Here is a 17,815-nt window from a genome sequence, read left to right on the forward strand (position 1 = left end):
GAGGACCACAGAACACTTCACCAACTACACTCAGAGGACACACCTCCACACTGCTCATTGGCAGCTGTCCGTAGGCGAAATGCATGCTCTGATTAACTAGCATTTACTCGAAAGAATACCATAATAGCAGCTTTAATGATTCTAAAGAAAGACTTAACACTCAAAGAGGGTAATTACACACAAAAGATATTACTGAAAGAAGTGGAGTTAATTTACAGCAAATGTGGTTCACGTATAGCAAGATATGAAAGAAAACCTTCTTAATAAGGATAAGAAAACCAAAATGAAAAATCAAACTGTAAAATCTTTTCTTCCAAAGAACTAAGGGCAGCTTTTGGATAGTTTTGGCTTAACCTACTATCAAATTTGTCACCATTCTTCCAAAGTACTGTCACACCCACAATAAAAATGATGCCCATGAGCGAGCATCGTTATCTAGTAACAAAACCATGATAGTCTCCATTATTACCGGTTTCTCCTGCCAACATTATTTCATGCCCCTTACTTGGAACCCCAAGCTAATCTGTCTAACCAACAGAAACCCTGGGGATGATCTAACTGCCATCCAGTGTAAGAGAGGATGAACTGGTCTCCTGGGAATGCAGCAGTCTTTCAAATCGTCACCGTAACAAAGTTTTATGAGCCCTTTGCTACGTGGCTTTTAAATCTACAAAGTTCATCACATTTAAAAAGCATTTAAAATGGAATCCTAAATCAACGGATATGTAACTGGGTATATCTACTACTCATTCATTCAAGAAATACTAATTAGCTGCATACTGCACATAAGCAGTGCCAGATTCTGAGGCGGGGCTGGGGTGGGGCCACAATTAATAAATAATAGTCCCATCCCTTCTCTCAAAAGGCTTACAGACTAGTTGAGAAAAAGGAATTAAAAACTGAAGGTGGGAAAGCACTGTGAGAAACTGAATGACGTGTAGGAAACGGTCTTCCAGAGGACTTTTATCTGATTGAGAAGGAAAGATGCAGATTCAGAAGAGAAAAGATATATTGGGTTGGCCAAAAAGTTCATTCACGTTTTTTGTGAGACTGTACAGGAAAACACAAATGAACTTTTTGGCCAACCCAATATAACTATGAGACATGTGGAATGAGTAGTAAAACATAAGAGCAGTGAATTTTTGAAAAGAAATGCTCAGTGAATGCTTCCAGAGGAGATAAGATAGAGCAGACAGGAGTATATTAGAGAAGGTATTCAGGGATGGCAGCAAAGACAGTGGGAAAGATGTGCAGTATCAACAAGTACTAGTGTGAGAAAGGACAGTGTCATATTTGGAGGACAAAGAGGAAAAACTAATTTAATTAGGACACAGCATTTCTAAAGGAAGAGAGTAAACTAAACGGAAAAATAGGCTTTGTCCAAATTGTGGAAGCATTTGAATGACAACGAAAAAAAAAAGCCTCATCCAACAACCTAATTAATACAGGGAAACACAGACCATTTGTAATAAACCTAAATTTCAATTTGCATTTCCAATTTACTTCTTTGATTATATAATGATGCTACTACGAAGACTGGCACATACATCACCACCCTACCTTAAGGAGTCAAGCTTTTCTTCAGGAGCCCTTAGTCATCCAAAATCTTGGAATTATCACATTTTTACAGGACAAAGGAAGAGTCCACAGTCACCTAGCCTGCTGAATATGCTTTTTCCTTATATGAAAATCCTAGGAGGAACAGGAAGTATAGGACTGGTATTCACTCCTGCGGCTCTTCTACTCCCAGAGCACCCCAGGGAGGCCACCTTGCAACCCTACCGGGTTATTAGGTGTCTTTGAAGACCACCACCATAATAATCCACACACACAGCAGCCCACTCTATCAAAAGTATCCGCCTTCGGTAAGGGACCCTACTGACCCTACTGGTGCTCTATCCCAAACAGAGGGGAGTAATTCTGTAAGATGAGGCTGGGTTGTTGCTGGGTCAACCACAGGGCAATGAATCTCCAGTTTAGCTTATGTCAATAAGCAGAGCATCTAAAATGTGCCTGGGTGGAGAAAAACAAGAGGTGGTTATTTCTTTCTGATCACAGCAGGTGAACAGATCATCAACCAGGGCCCAGAATCAGAGAAGAAAGAAAGAAAAAAGCCTGTGGGGATATTCACTCTATTTCCCGACTGATACACATTCAAGTCTGTCAGGATCAAATGGCCAATGAAATTCAACCCCACTTTCCTAAGGGACTATTCTGTGACCCAACGGTTTTCACTGTAGAAATATTCCCTGACATTTCAGTTTACATTCTGTATTTCTTGATTTCTTTCTGCTGTGCTCATCTTACTATTGTGGAAAGTAAACCATCCCTTTATTTCATATTTGAATTTTTTTAAATTACTGTAAAGTCTCACCCCTCACTGTTCCCAAGTTTATCATCTGCGTTTGAATTTTCACTTAAAAGCACCTGACCTACATTATCCATTTTGATTTTTGTATTCCTTTTCCCACTAGAGCAGACACTGCCATACTCATTGATCACCTGGTAAAAACACGGTTGACAATAAACAAGTAGTTAATTTTACTCTGCAGCCCTTTTTGATGATCTGCTCTCTGTGAAAATGCTTGAGTAACCCCCCAAAAGTGCTCTGTATTAAACCAATGACAACTATTGAGGGGTCATAACTCTGAGTGACTAACTTTACAATGACGCTGTTTCTTCAGTGCCATCCTATCTCTGAAAAGGTTAACATCTCTTTGCTTCCGTGCCTGTTCCTCAACAGGCCAGTTCTCCAAAATGCACTGAGACTTGCCTCATCTTGAGTCCTTCATCGCTGCAGATGCTCGGCTTCGGATTCCCACCCATTTGTCTTTCTTTCTGGTGTACACGTGCCTGACACTCAAGGCAGCAACCCAGATGCTGCCTCACCAGAACAGGGGAGACAGGGATGATGAGCCCCAGCTCCATGAGGAGAAGCTGTTTCGTGCAGCACAGCCGAAAATAGCACTGGCCTTTTTCATTGCCATATCACGCTGCTAACACACAGCTAATGTGCTGTCATTTATCACCCCCGTGAGACTGGCGACTGCGTGCTGAGCATCCGTCATCTGCTGTAGTTCACTGGGCGGCCGCCCTCATTATCCTTAGATGGAATCATATCGAAGCAGTGAATTTTGTTGTCATGGCTCACTTTGTATTTTTTAAATCCTTCAAAGCTTTTAGGTAGCTAATCAAAAAAGGTTCGTGCCACTCACTACTGTGTCCCTTTGGCAACACCAACAAATACTTCTGGGAAGACCAGAACTACTAAAAAGAATAAATAAATCTGCACCTTTGAATGCTAGAAAATTTGCTATATGATCTTAAGGATAAAAAAATTAAAATAATTTTGAAGAAAATTCCCCTGCGAAGGGCCCAGGTTTTATCAACACCTGATTGTATTACAGGTATAGATCTGGCAGCAAAACTGTAATCTAAAAATGTACATAAAACATAGGTGGTGAATGGGATGCTGTTAAACAGTTTGAGAGAGATCTCTGAGTAACAGTTTCTTAAGATCCTTTAAGTTAGGAAAGACTTTTTTATGGCTATATATAATTTCTGTGGCTTCCCATTAACCACCTTCCCTGGAGTTCTAGTGGCGATGAGAGAAGAAACAGGAGAGCGTAACAGGAAACCCTTGGTGTCACCATCACGGACAAGTTCTCCGTCATGATTTGGCCATGGGGTAAGCTAATACAGGGATTGTGAGGGAAATAAACCTCAAATCACCTCAACTCCAAGGTCTTTTGCTAATAGCTGGCCCAGTGTATTCTTGCCCTGCTTGCTCTGCTTCTTCCTTTCCTTTGAGGCTCACTTCCATATCTGTTAAAACAGGCTTTTATTCCCTCTCCAAGGTGTCTGTCCACATCCCCTAAGGAATGGTCAACTCCAGAAAGCCACCATCCCTAACCTGAACAGCACTTGGGTCCTGCTCACAAATTTGCTGCCATGTCACCCACATATAATGGAAAGATGGAGAAGCAAAGAAAGGCAAAGCATGGCATCACTGTAAGAAGCTCCAGTCTCTAGAGACTATAAAATATGTTGCTTGTGGCAACAATGGAGAGCTGATTAAATTGATGAACTACCGAAGGAAAGTAGCCCTCGCTTCACTTGTACACTCATGAGTTTCTGAGCTGGTCCATTTGCATAGCTTCAGCTATTACGCTCAGGCAGATAGATGATCCCTAAATTTCTATCTCCTGCCCTAACCTCTCCCCTAGCCTCCAGTGCTCCATCTCTAGTTGCCTGTAACACAATTCTATGGGGATATTCTGCCAATACCTCAAATTTAACAGGCACAAAGCACCATCTTCCTGATCCTAATAACTACGCAGGCTCAAAACTTCACCCTGACTTACGGCTCTCCATTTATTAGAGTAAATGGTAAAAGGTTCTGAAAATTCATTCTTCTTTCAAATTCTCTCTAATCTCAGTCCTCTTTCTTTTCACTGCCCCTGCCCTAGTCTAGCCCTTCCTTCCTGTATTGACTGAACTTGACTTCTAATCGGTATCTCTCCATCCACTTCCTTCTCCACCAATTCATTCTGCACGCTGTTGCCAGATTAAACATCCTAAATATATTACTTTCATCATTTCACTCTTCTACTGAAAAAGCATAACAGCTACTATCATCTATGAAGTAATCATGCCCTCCCCAAAACATTTAAATCTGATTAAGCCTCTTGACCTAAGTTGGGGACATCGATAAATAGCAAATGACACAATGGGGAAGCAATCAACAAAAGCCAGAATGTGGGAAATTACTATAGGACAAATGATCTGGCTTCTTCAGTAAATAAATTTCAAGAGGTAAAAATGAGATGCAGGGGAACTTACACATTAAAATAGTTTTAAGAAACTTACCAAACACACTGAGGTATTTAAACCTTATTTGAATCCTGATTCAGACAAACTGTAAAAAATACACAATTATGACATTTGAGACAACTGGAAATGTGAACCCTGACTGGATATTTCACAGTAAGAAAACTATGCTTTTAGGTATGATCATGGTTTTTAAAAGGAGACCTTATCTTTCAGAGATCCACATTGGAATATAGGTGAAACAATATGCTCTCTAGGATTTTTTTTTTAAATAAGGGAAAGGGAAATGGGCAGGGGTAGAAACGAGACAATAGTACTATAAATTGGTAACATCAGAAAGTGAATTTGGACAATGGGTGCATAGGGGTTCATTATACATTTCTATGTATTTCTGAACACGTTTGAAATTTTCTGTAATAAAATAAAAACAAAAAAAAACGTTACGGCAGCCCACAGCCAAAAGAGGCAAGCCCAATCTCTTATTCAAAGATCTCCCTGGCACCCAAAACTATTCAATCTTATTTTGGTAACACTTCCCCCCCAGAAAAAAGCTAACCAAAAAAACCTCCATTCTTCCCAGCTCTCTATAATACTATGTGTATTACATATTCAACCCTAACCATGTTAGGGTGTGCCAAGTCTCTCCTTGTCCATGAACTCAAATGCTTTAACGCATTTTGACCTTGTTCTTCTATGATCTCCTCTGAAATTTATTCCTGGGACCATAAACAGCCCTGTATTATTGTTGGTTATGTTTTTGTCTTAACTCCCTGCAAGGTTAAAATAATTTCATAAATGCCTTTTACATATACATCTTAAAAAAGAAATACCTTTTCTCCTTAGTTAAAAACAACAACAAATTTCCATTAATATAAATCTGAAAAACTCATACAGGTAATAAATAGGGGTGGGGAGAGAAGAAACAAAGAAAACAACTCTTTTCTTAATAAAAAGACAATCATTAAGATTCTGATATAACTGTTTCCAGTCCAAAAACTTCTTGAATGAAAAAATATATTTTTCAATGTTCTCAACTACTCAAGTCAGAAACAGGAATTACCTATGTTTGCTGTCTTTGGGCTGCTAACTCTAAATAAAGTTGAATCAAAATCTCTAAATGGAGACTAATTACAGCACAGTCATTTGGATTTTCTTTTCCCTTTAACGTATGTATATATTAAAGCATTTCCCATCTTTATGGCACTTTAACATGCTATCATCGTTTGCTATATGTCATAGAACACACACTCCCTCCTAAACATGCCACAGTGATGCATCTTTCTAAATAAAACTAAACTCACTTTTTGTAAATTTCTCCCACCCCTTAAGACTGTCTTCTAATAGTCTTGGCTTTAATATGACCAAGCCTGTAATACTTGCTCATTGTAGCTCTTAACCAGATTGTGCATTAGAATCAATCGGAATCCTACTGAAAGAGGCTTTTCAGATGTGGGATCCACAGGTAATTCTGACTGGGAGGAAGGGAGGAAGAAAGGAAGGCTCAGTGACAACTAATAGCTGTGACTACCAAAATATTCAGAACATTCAGATGATCTAATCTGAAGTCACTGAGAAAACATAAATAATTTTCTTGTTCCTATGGGGTAAAGCAAAGGCTTAAACCAATTTTAGTGCATTTAACAAAATACCTGGCATCGTAGAACTGGAAAACCCAAATCTCTATTCAGTGACTGCTATTCTTTGAAACATGAAATCCTCAATTTTCACAATTTGAAAATATGTATACATATATAGGTATAAATACACTACTTTATATACATACACTTAGTAAAATGCCTAGTGAGACATAGTCCTCAACGCAGAGTCCTTATTTTAAAATTATGAGAACTAAGGTCATTTCAACTAAATGAATCACCTACAAGTATCACAGATTCTCAAGTGAAATGTCAAGACGTCAAAGTCCAAGCCAAAGCAGGCGTGTAAATCACTGACTTAAACATTTAAAAAGAAAGCTAGGGGGACTTCCCTGGTGGCACAGTGGCTAAGAATCTGCCTGCCAATGCAGGGGACACGGGTTCGAGCCCTGGTCCAGGAAGATTCCCACATGCCGCGAAGCAACTAAGCCCGTGCGCCACAACTACTGAGTCTGTGCTCTAGAGCCCACAAGCCACAACTACTGAGCCTGCGTGCCACAATTACTGAAGCCCGCATGCCTAGAGCCCACGCTCCGCAACAAGAGAAGTCACCGCAGTAAGAAGCCTGCGCACTGCAAGGAAGAGTAGCCCCTGCTTGCCCCAACTAGAGAAAGCCCGCATGCAGCAACAAAGACCCAGTGCAGCCAAAAATAAAAAAATAATAATAATGATAATAAAATAAAATACATTTATAAATTTAAAAAAAGAAAGCAAGCTAGGGCAAGCTGAGTTCTACATTTGACTCTTTGGTGCTATAACCATGATTTAAAACTCTTATCTCAGTTTCTCCAGCTCTAAAATGGGAACAATATGACGAATGGTAAAAACAGAAAGGACAAAGGGATTCATAAGATGCAAGAAATCATTTTAGTGCTTGAGTCTAAAGTGACAGATAAGTGAAATTACTTAAGAATTTCACAAATTCACTTGAACCAAGTAACTCCATGAAAGAGCTGTATTTTCCTAAATGTATTGTAAATGGTCTTTGTTTTAACATGATTGAAATGGTAAGATTTGCTGAGCCTGATAATCATTTAAATATTCTCTAACCAATTAAGATCAATAGGCAAGGGGCTTCCCTGGTGGCACAGTGGCTGAGAATTCGCCTGCCAATGCAGGGGACACGGGTTCGAGCCCTGGTCCAGGAAGATCCCACATGCTGCAGAGCAACTACGCCTGTGCGCCACAACTACTGAGCCTGCACTCTAGAGCCCGTGAGTCACAGCGACTGAGCCCGTGTGCCACAACTACTGAAGCCCACATACCTAGAGCCCGTGCTCCACAACAAGAGAAGCCACCGCAATGAGAAGCCCGCACACTGCAACAAAGAGTAGCCCCTGCTAGCCACAACTAGAAAAAGCCCGCGTGCAGCAACGAAGACCCAATGCAGCCAAAAAATTTTTTTAAAATAAATAAATTAAAATAAGAAAAAAAAAAGATCAGTAGGCAAGAATAAAATCTTGATCTTTATCTTGTGACAAAGACCCAGCAACAATAATCTAATGCCAGTGTCTGATGAATTATTCTAAAAGCAAACTTACAAACCTTACAATGTTGTGGTGGAGTAAAGATTGCCAAGAATTCCTTGCTACTCTTCCCACTGAATGGACTCTATTTTCCCTCCACTTTGACCAATAGAATGTGGCAGATGTGACACCATGTAATATACAAGGCAGGGCCTTAAGGGATCATCAGCCTCTACCTTTACCTTTTTGACTGCTCCGGACTGGAAGCCAGCATTCATGTAAGAAGTCCAACTACCCTGAGACTGTCACGCTATGAGGTCCTACGGAGAGAGAGAGAAAGCGTCTAACGCAGCCCAGCCTTTAGCTGAAGGAGCCAAGTGAATGTTCTCAGTTGACGCCATGTAAAGTAGAAGCACCACCCTGCTGAGCCCTGAGTGAATTTCTGACTCATAAAACTGAGAGCAAACAGAAGCCATGAAGTTTGAGCAATGTGGTGTGCAGCAACACACCATCAAACCAAAAGAACTATAGCTATACTCAAGAATTTAGGCAACCTCGCAAATTACTTCCACAATCAGAATAGGTTTAAGAGAAAGAACGTTTTTTTGTAAAGTATTATCAATTCAGGAAGATATCATCATTTTTGCTCTAAAATCTTCTCAGGTAGGCAAGAGCAGTATCAGTGGAGCAATGCCAGTTGCTTTAATTTCACTCAAATCATATAATGATACTCTACCTCACACTATCCCACCTATTATCATTAATCATCACCACTTAATTATGGCCTCTTGGTTACTAGTAACCCCCTTGCTTGGGCCCAGGTGCACCAAACCTCGATAAGCACACAGCCTCCTTAAGGACTAAGGCCGTTTAAATCACCAGGGGCAGTACAAATCTGCCTTGGCTTTCAGCGGTCCACCCTCCAGTACCTCAGACAAAACCAGACAAAGAGAGGGACTTCCCTGGTGGTACAGTGGTTAAAAATCCTCCTGCCAATGCAAGGGACACGGGTTCGAGCCCTGGTCCAGGAAGATCCCACATGCCGCGGAGCAACTAAGCCCATGCGCCACAACTACTGAGCCTGTGCTCTAGAGCCCGTGAGCCATAACTACTGAGCCCGTGCTCCGCAACAAGAGAAGACACTGCAATGAGAAGCCCGCGTGCCGCAACAAAGAGTAGCCCCCGCTCGCCACAACTAGAGAAAGCCTGCACACAGCAACAAAGACCCAACACAGCCAAAAATAAATAAAATAAAATAATTTAAAAAGAAAAAAACAACAGACAAAGAGAAAAGCTTTGGAGGTGGTGGACTGTAAGGAAGCCCTGTCATTTCTACCCTTGGGTCCTCTAGACCAAGACCCAATCAGACCCAAGCAGATACTTCCTGGGCAATTAGAAATTTAAGGAGAGCAGACTTTCCACCAAATCCACCTAATTCTGGGGCATCAGCCACCGAGCTACTATTTTTTAAAGTTTGGCCCAGTGTATTAAGATATCCATGACATTCACCACAACTTTCACTGGGCCTCAGACACCCTAGCACTCTGACTTGCGCAACTGCTACACGTGCACGGGGAGCCAGAGGAATCTCCTTGGCTGCCCATCATTTCCTGCTTTAAGTAGTGAACATAAAACAACCTACAGAGAGTCCTGATGCTATAGAAGCTGACTTCAATTTAGAGGAAGATTTCTACTTTAACTTTCACATGTTCACTTAATTCTATGCATTGGGCAGCATACTATCCATTGACCAGACAGAACAAAAAATCGAGGAGCAAGCACCTTCCTAGAGACTCAGTGGCCTGGCCGACAACATGACTCTAATATGCCACCCCAAATAGAGGCTATCAAAAAGTGTTAAAGGTTGAGAAATGAAGAAAAACTATTTCTGTAAGAATAATCGCACAAGTTATCTGGCCTAGAATACAGCAAAAAAAAAAAAGCTAGTTTTACTTTGAGGAATGGAATCCTCAGCTAACCAAAATATCACATGAAACAAAAGCTAAGAATAACCTAGTTTCAGACCTGAATTCAAAATAGAAATTGCATCTGTCTCCTTGAAAAACTCCTCTAGGTCATGGATCAGTACCAATAAGATTTGTGGATTTTCTTACCTGACAGCAAACTTCAAGTTCTCTCTGCATGAGGTTAATTTTATCACTATTTAGACATTTAAGTGGCAGTTAACACAAGTAAAATGATTTTCCATTCTGTCTCTGTTAAGCTCCAGAAAGAGAGATCAGGGCACTAAAAAGTGAAGTGACTTGTGGTGTCACTGTCAGTGGTTCAACAGTGTAATTACAACCCACAGCCTCCATCTGTAGAATACTACTTAGCACACTCGGGGTTACACACTTAAGCCGACAATGGCTAAACAGGCAGTTTGGCTTTGAAAAGAGATGTGAATAAAAAAATGAGATTTTTTTTCGGAATCGTAACACCCGAAAGATAGGTTTGTTCAAAGTGATCCTCTTATTTCCTCTGTTATGTTAAATCCCACAAGAAATGGAGCATTTTGTGTTTCTAGTGTACCTCGGTCTTAACACACTTGAAAATGTGCAGCCAACGGTATGACAGGCATGTCACCAAGTAGGTGACATTTCGGAAGGTGCTGTTTGTTACTCAGAAGGGCAAAAACATGCATTTCTATTATCACAGTTCTAAAGCGTGTGTAAAACTGAAAAGGGAGTTCAATGGTGTGTGGTCACAGGGATGACACCAGCAGAAAACTCTGACACCCTGGTACTATGATAGCGACAGCCGTGTCTCCACACACGGCTGTCTCCAGACACAAACACGCCGAGACAAATGAGCCTTCCGGCTACAGGATGGATTCTGCCTGCCAGGCACAGCCCAGGTTCCAGTGGAGAAAAGCTGCCGAAGTCTCTACGTGATCAAAAATTATTTTCTTTCCCAAGATTCAGTGAACAAAAGAGCATTTCCATTTTTCAGCAAGAAACATTTTCGATTCAAAGAAACACTGAAATTCGAAGCCTAAACACCTGTAGCTCCATTCAGCATATGATCCCATCACCTTCATACATGCTGGTACATGCTAACTGCAGGCGTCTATTGTTCTCAACTATGTCTGTTCTCCAGAAAAGATTTTAACCTAAAGAGCATTCCACCAACAAGTATCAGAAAACTAAATTGGCCCTAAGCATAAACCTCTGCATGCAAACTTAAACCAAAAGTCTTCTTTTCTAAGCCCTCCACGTTGGCAAACATTCTCCTGTGCTACTTCCCATGCCGGCTGGCTAACACTGAGGTAAAAACACACACTCTTGCCCACGCCCCTCACATCACCAGAGTGAGCTCTCTATCTTGTGTTCAGCTTTATTCCTCAATACTTAGCACATAGTTCGCCCCAATAACTTAACACTAAAATATCAGTCATACTGGAAACCAGCATGACACGTTGACTACATGGTTTTATATATTTTCCAAAAGACTCCCTAAAGGTTTACAAATCCTTCCCTCTTCTTTGTATTCCTCTAACATGCTCCATGAAAGCCTGTGATTTGTTCTACTATTAGACAATATCTCAAGTAAGATAACCCACAGACTCTCCACTAGCCTACACACTAGTTTCCTTGCCTTAGTCTCCAGCCTCTACACCCAATCCTTTTCAGTGCTACCATATTAATCCTACTTCATCTCACCACATGCCAATCCAAATCCAAAATGGCCCAGTATCACCTAAAGAAAGGGTCCTCAAACTTGAGCGTGCATACGAATCACGTGAAGGGCTTATTAAAATACAGATTGTATGGCCTCACTCCTTGAGTTTTTGAATCAGTAACTATGAAGTAGGAACACAAATTTCTTTTTTAACATGCTCCTTGGTAACACTAATGCTGCTGGTCCAGGAAACATACTTTGAGACCACTGACCCAAAGCAACAGTTCCCAATTACAGGATCCCAAACATTATCAGAATCATCTTAGGAGCTAAAAAAACAAAACACAACAGCAGCAACAAAAAAACCCCACAAAATCCAGTCCTCATCCACAGTGATCCTTAATCAGAAGGTCAAGGATGGGACTAGGAATCAATCCAGAGGTAAACCTAATGCATACTCAGCTTCAGAAACCATTAGCCTAAAGACAAATCACAATCCCCTTAGATGACACTTAAGGGCTTCCACAACCTGAACCCAAACCTACCTATCTGACCTTACCTTCTAGTGCACAAAATAAACCCTCAGTTACAGGTGAACCATTCTTTTCTTACTTATCCGTGAATATCCTTGTCCATTCATTCCTTCTGTGCCACTTACCAGTATCTCACTTGCCATTCCAGCTGTCTAGAATGCCATTTGCATCTTCTCTACCTCTGCAAAACCTCCAAGAATCAGCTCTTCAACAATCCTGAACACCTTTTTTGGTCCATTTAACATGTTTCAGGATGATTATATGACACACTGTGCCAACTACCATTCTTACATTTAGCAACATTAGACCATTTGTGTGTCTGTGTCACTGCATATCCAGTTTATTAATGGGTATATAACCTAATATTACACTGTAAGAAATCTGTAAGTAATCTGTAACCTGAAAGAATTTTTTAAGGAACTAGAAAATACAGAAAACTAAAACCGATTTAAAAATTGTATAACAATTTTTTTTTTTAATGTTGAGCCTTCTTTTAATTTATTTATTTTTATTTTTGGCTGTGTTGGGTCTTCGTTTCTGTGCAAGGGCTTTCTCTAGTTGTGGCAAGCGGGGGCTACTCTTCATCGTGGTGTGCGGGCCTCTCACTATCGCGTCCTGTCTTGTCGTGGAGCACAGGCACCAGACTCGCAGGCTCTGTAGTTGTGGCTCACGGGCCTAGTTGCTCCGTGGCATGTGGGATCTTCCCAGACCAGGGCTCGAACCCGTGTCCCCTGCATTAGCAGGCAGATTCTCAACCACTGTACCACCAGGGAAGCCCAATTTTTATTACATAATAGTAATCATTTAAAATATGTAGATGACCTCTTACTTTAAAATGCTTTATTCTTGAATCTGTGGATTAATAAAGATGAGTATAATAGAGAGCTAAGAAACAATCAACCAGAGATTAATTCAAGTCATGACTAATATCACTCTTCCACTACATGTCTAAGAAAACACAAACTGGGGGCAGAAAAGTAGAAAAGTAAGAGGAGGAGAAAAATGGAGGAAAAGAAAGAAAGGAAAAAAGCAAAGAACACTGTCATATCTTGACCTCAAAACAAGTAAACATAATACATGAAATGAAATGTTATTTCTACGTTAGACCCATCACCTTGTACTATTAGATCAGTTTTAGTTTTATGTTCTTTATCTGTCAAATAGCTTATGCCAACAGTATATGTACACATTAACATGAAATGGCAACAGTATTGCCAAGTGTATGATTTGGGGACTACAAGTTACTCAGAGATTTAACACACAGTTGATGCCTCTTTAGTGTCTTAAATACATCTTAAGGGTGAAGGGAGTGGGGAATGGGAAGTGATTTCTAATGGATACAAACAGGGACTTCCCTGGTGGCATGGTGGATAAGACTCCATGCTCCTAATGCAGGGGGACCGGGTTTGATCCCTGGTCAGGGAACTAGATCCCACATGCATGCCACAACTAAGAGTTAGCATGTCATAACTAGGGGGCCCACATGCCGCAACTAAGGAGCCAGAGAGCCACAACTAGGACCCGGCACAACCAAATAAATAAATATTTAATGGATACAAACAAGGTTTCTTTTTAGGGTGATGAAAATTTTATAAAATCATATCATGGTGATGGTTGCACAACTCCATAAATATACTAAAAAGCATTGAAATCTATACCTTAAACAGGTAAACCTTGTGGCAGGTACATTAAATCTCAATAAAGCTCTTTAAATAAACAAATGAATAACTCATTCCATAATATGGAAGATAGGCTCCCCAATCATCTTTTGAAATGACATGTGTGAAAGGTATATCTCATTTAATAAGCCAGAAACATACTTTCATTTTTTCATTTCAAGTTAATGTCTGATGGAACTTAAAGTTCCTTAGTTTATTATAAACATTTTTAATATGAGATAATGGGTTTTGTTTTCAGAAGTGTAGGAATTATATACATTTGACAAATCCAAAGTAAGTAGGGCTAAGTAAGGCATATCTTACTTTGTTCATAACCATAATTAATTCTTCATAAATCCTATAAATAGGATCCTAGTAGATTCAAAAGTTTTAAACTTAGAACATTAGTCTTATTCAAATATCAGATATCAAAAACTTATTCATAAAGCATTTTATAACCTTGTGACAACAGGATTACATAGTCTATAACATACTTCCTAGGGCTTAACGTATTCAGGTTTTAAATGCCATAAGTACTGATACAAATAATTCCATTTGATAATATTATATTCTAATACTGTCCAATACATTTGCATAACACAAATATTTTTATTAGTATTTCATGGTACATCTCTTTCCATTCATATACTTTTAATCTGTCTATATCTTTATGTTTAAAATCTCTTAAGCCCAAAATGAGGAACTTGAATTAAAAGATGGGGATATATTCTTCAAAATGCCACTGTTATAATAAAAGGTAAAGAAAAGCTATGGAAATGTTCAAGCTTAAAGGAAACTAAAGAGGCATGAAAAGCAGATACAGTATCTAATGCTAGACTGGATTTTCTACTGGAGGAGCAAAAAAAAAAAAAAACTGCCCTAAAGAACATTACTGGGTCAATCAACAAAACTAGGAAATAGAAAATAGATAACAGAGAAAACACACACAAGTGCATATATAGAGAAAGAAAACAATTGATAAAGTGACAAAATGCTAACAGCAGTTGAATTTGAATTAAGAGTTATATGGGCACCCTTTGTACTATTCTTACCTTTCTAAAAGTTTGAAGTTATTTTAAAATTTCAGAAAAACAACATAAAACATATCTCTTGTAAACAGTATGGTTGGGTTTTTCTTTTTTTAAACCAATCTGACAAACTCTGCCTTTAAATTGAAGTGTCTAGTCCATTTACATTTAATGTAATTACTTACATGGGCAGTATAAGTCTAACATGTTGCTATTTGTTTTCTATTCATCCTATCTTTCTTTTGTACTTTATCTTTTCTTTCTTCATTGTTCTTTTTTCTTCCTTTCCTGCTTTTTTCTTTTGGATTAATCAAATATTTGTTCACTATTCAGTTTTATGCCCTTTACTAGCTTTTCAGCTATACATCTATTTTACAATTTAATGTTTGCTCTAGGGATTATAATATGCATCCTTAACTTACCACAGTTTACCTTAAACATTGTATCTCTTCATGTATAATGTAAGAAACTTACAGCAGTAGAGTTTCATTTACCCTATTCCCATCTTTTGAGCAATTATTGTCATACATTTTACTTCAAAATATATTATAAAACTCACATACATTACTATTGGTTTTGCTTTAAACAAAAATTAAGAAATGAGAAAAATATATTTTATTTTTGCCCACATATTTACCACTTCTGGACTTCTTTATATTTTCCTGTAGATGAGTTACCATCTGGTATTGTTTTCCTTTAGCCTGAAAAACTTTCTTTAACATTTCTTTAAGTGCAGGGCCAGTGAAAACAAATTCTTTCAGCTTTAGTTAATGTGAAAACGTCACTATTTCACCTTCATTTCAAATGATTTTTTCAGTGAATATAAAATTCTAGATTGACAATTTTTGTATTTTATAGCACTTTCAAGATGACATACATCAATTTCTGGCTTGTATTGTTTCTGATGAGACATTAGTGAACATCTTTATCACTGGTTCCCTGTAGGCAATGCACTCTTTTTCCTCTGGCTATATTTAAGATTTTTTTCTTTGCTTTTCAGCTACCTTATGATGATGTGTCTAGATATAGTTTTCTTTGTGTTAAACTTCCTTGGATTTGTTGAACTTCTTGATCTGTGGGTTTATGTTTTTCAACAAATTTAGAAATTTGGGGTCATTGTTTCTTCCAATAATTAACTGCCCCAATCTCTCTCCCTGCTCTCCCTCTGTAGTTCCAACCACACAAATGTTAGACAGCATGATACTGTCCCACAGGACATTATGGCTGTGCTCATTTTTCTTTTCAGTCTATTTTCTCCCTGTACTTTAGTTTAGATTGGTTTTGATTGATTTTTCTTCAAGTTTTCTAATCGTTTCTTATACAGCATGCAATCTGTTGCTAAATCCATCTGGTAAATTTTTCATTTCAGATATTTTCATCAAATTTTTAAAATTCTGGTTATTAGTTACATTTTTCTGCTTTTTTGCAAGTATAATAATCGTATGCTGCACAACGTGGATGCTTCATTATTGAGATATTAGATTATATTACTTTATTTACAGGTGGATCAGACTAATACTGTAGAGACTTGGTTTGGGGCTTTGTTACATGAAATTACAGTATCACGTACACTATGGCTAGAACAGCCCAATTCCTAAAACATCTGAGGTCACATATGAAAGCAAAGGATGTTCACTAAGTTCTCCCCACACTGGCTGGTCTGAATTCCAACGTTTCTGAGCATTTGGCAACTTCTGCAATTTCCATTCAGCTCACAGTCCCACAGTAGCTATATTCTGCCTTGGAGTGGGTGAAACTTCACATCTGACCAAAGGCTCAACACTACTCTTTTCATATTTCTGGGGTTCCTTCTCTCTGCAATTCCCTCTCCTTCAGTATCCTAACCCACAAACTGCAGCTGCCTCCGCACCCCTGAACCCTGAACTCTGCTTCATCTACTACTTAGAGCCTGCTGATGTTTGTTCACTTTCCTATGTCATAGTTTGAAAGTGTCCCCAGAGGAGGAGCTGGGATGTATGTGAAAGTGACCTCATGTATTCTCTTCTCTCAACTGATGATGCTGATCGCCTGAGTCCACCCAGTTTTCAAGTTACTTATGGTAGGAGGTAACCACATCATGGACAGAACCAGAAGTCCTTAATTCTAACTATTTTTGAAATAGCTTTAAAATCTATTATCTAATTTCATCATTAAAATAAACATGTAACCTGAAAAGCATATACTTCCATGACAGATTAGCAAACCAAGATATAAAATCTTAAATAACCAGTTTCCAAGCAATAAAGATATTTTATTCAACACACAAATATTCATCAAGCACCTACTATGGGCACGTGGTAATTGACATAGCAGCAAAGCAAACTCATGGAATATAGTTGCAACCTATATTCTTTCTACTGAACCATCAATAAAGCACACAGACTGTATCCCAAAAACTGTCTAATGAATGAATAATCAGGAATCAATCAATCCACCAAGAGCATGCCTATACTCTCAAAAATAACTACAATCTACATACATGATTTATTTTTTTCCTGCAAAGAATCCTATTTGCCATGCAAATAATTTCATTTCTACACAGTTATATTTTTCAATTCCCTATATATACTTAATTTTTTTCCTATTAGTAGATACTGTCTAACCAAGTCACTTCTATATAGCTATGTCAAATTTGCTTCAGCTAACTCTTAATCGTATTTCTCATTTTCATCTGGCCATATCAAATATATTTTCCTGGCGCATGGAGAGAAAACATAATAAAATTTCTAAATACTCCCTCTGCAGCATCATACCAAACAGTAATATCATTCCTCCGATCTTCAACAGATCAATCAAAGTGGTACATTTATACCTTACAGGTTTATCTTCATCTCTTAAAATAAGCTCTTGACCTGTCTTTTACCCCAACATATGCAAGAGCTGACTGTAAGAAAATGGTCATAAACTTAAGCTACATATGTTTAGATCCTTGATTGCTACGTATTGAGAATCTCCTAATTTTAAAGCCTGGCCAAAAGAAGTTTGTTTAAAAGGTCTTTTGAAAATGATAGAAGTTCATAACAT

The 17,815-nt window shown here is 38.7% G+C and overlaps 1 protein-coding gene across 1 annotated transcript in view; it reads right to left on the bottom strand.

Moving 5' to 3' along the window:
• EXOC4 (exocyst complex component 4) overlaps positions 1-17,815 on the bottom strand; it is an 810,848-nt gene that overhangs the window by 674,461 nt on the left and 118,572 nt on the right. The gene's annotated exons all lie outside the window — the stretch shown is intronic.

Source organism: Grampus griseus (assembly GCF_964374135.1).
Source record: "Grampus griseus genome assembly, chromosome: 9".
Classification (NCBI taxonomy): domain Eukaryota; kingdom Metazoa; phylum Chordata; class Mammalia; order Artiodactyla; family Delphinidae; genus Grampus; species Grampus griseus.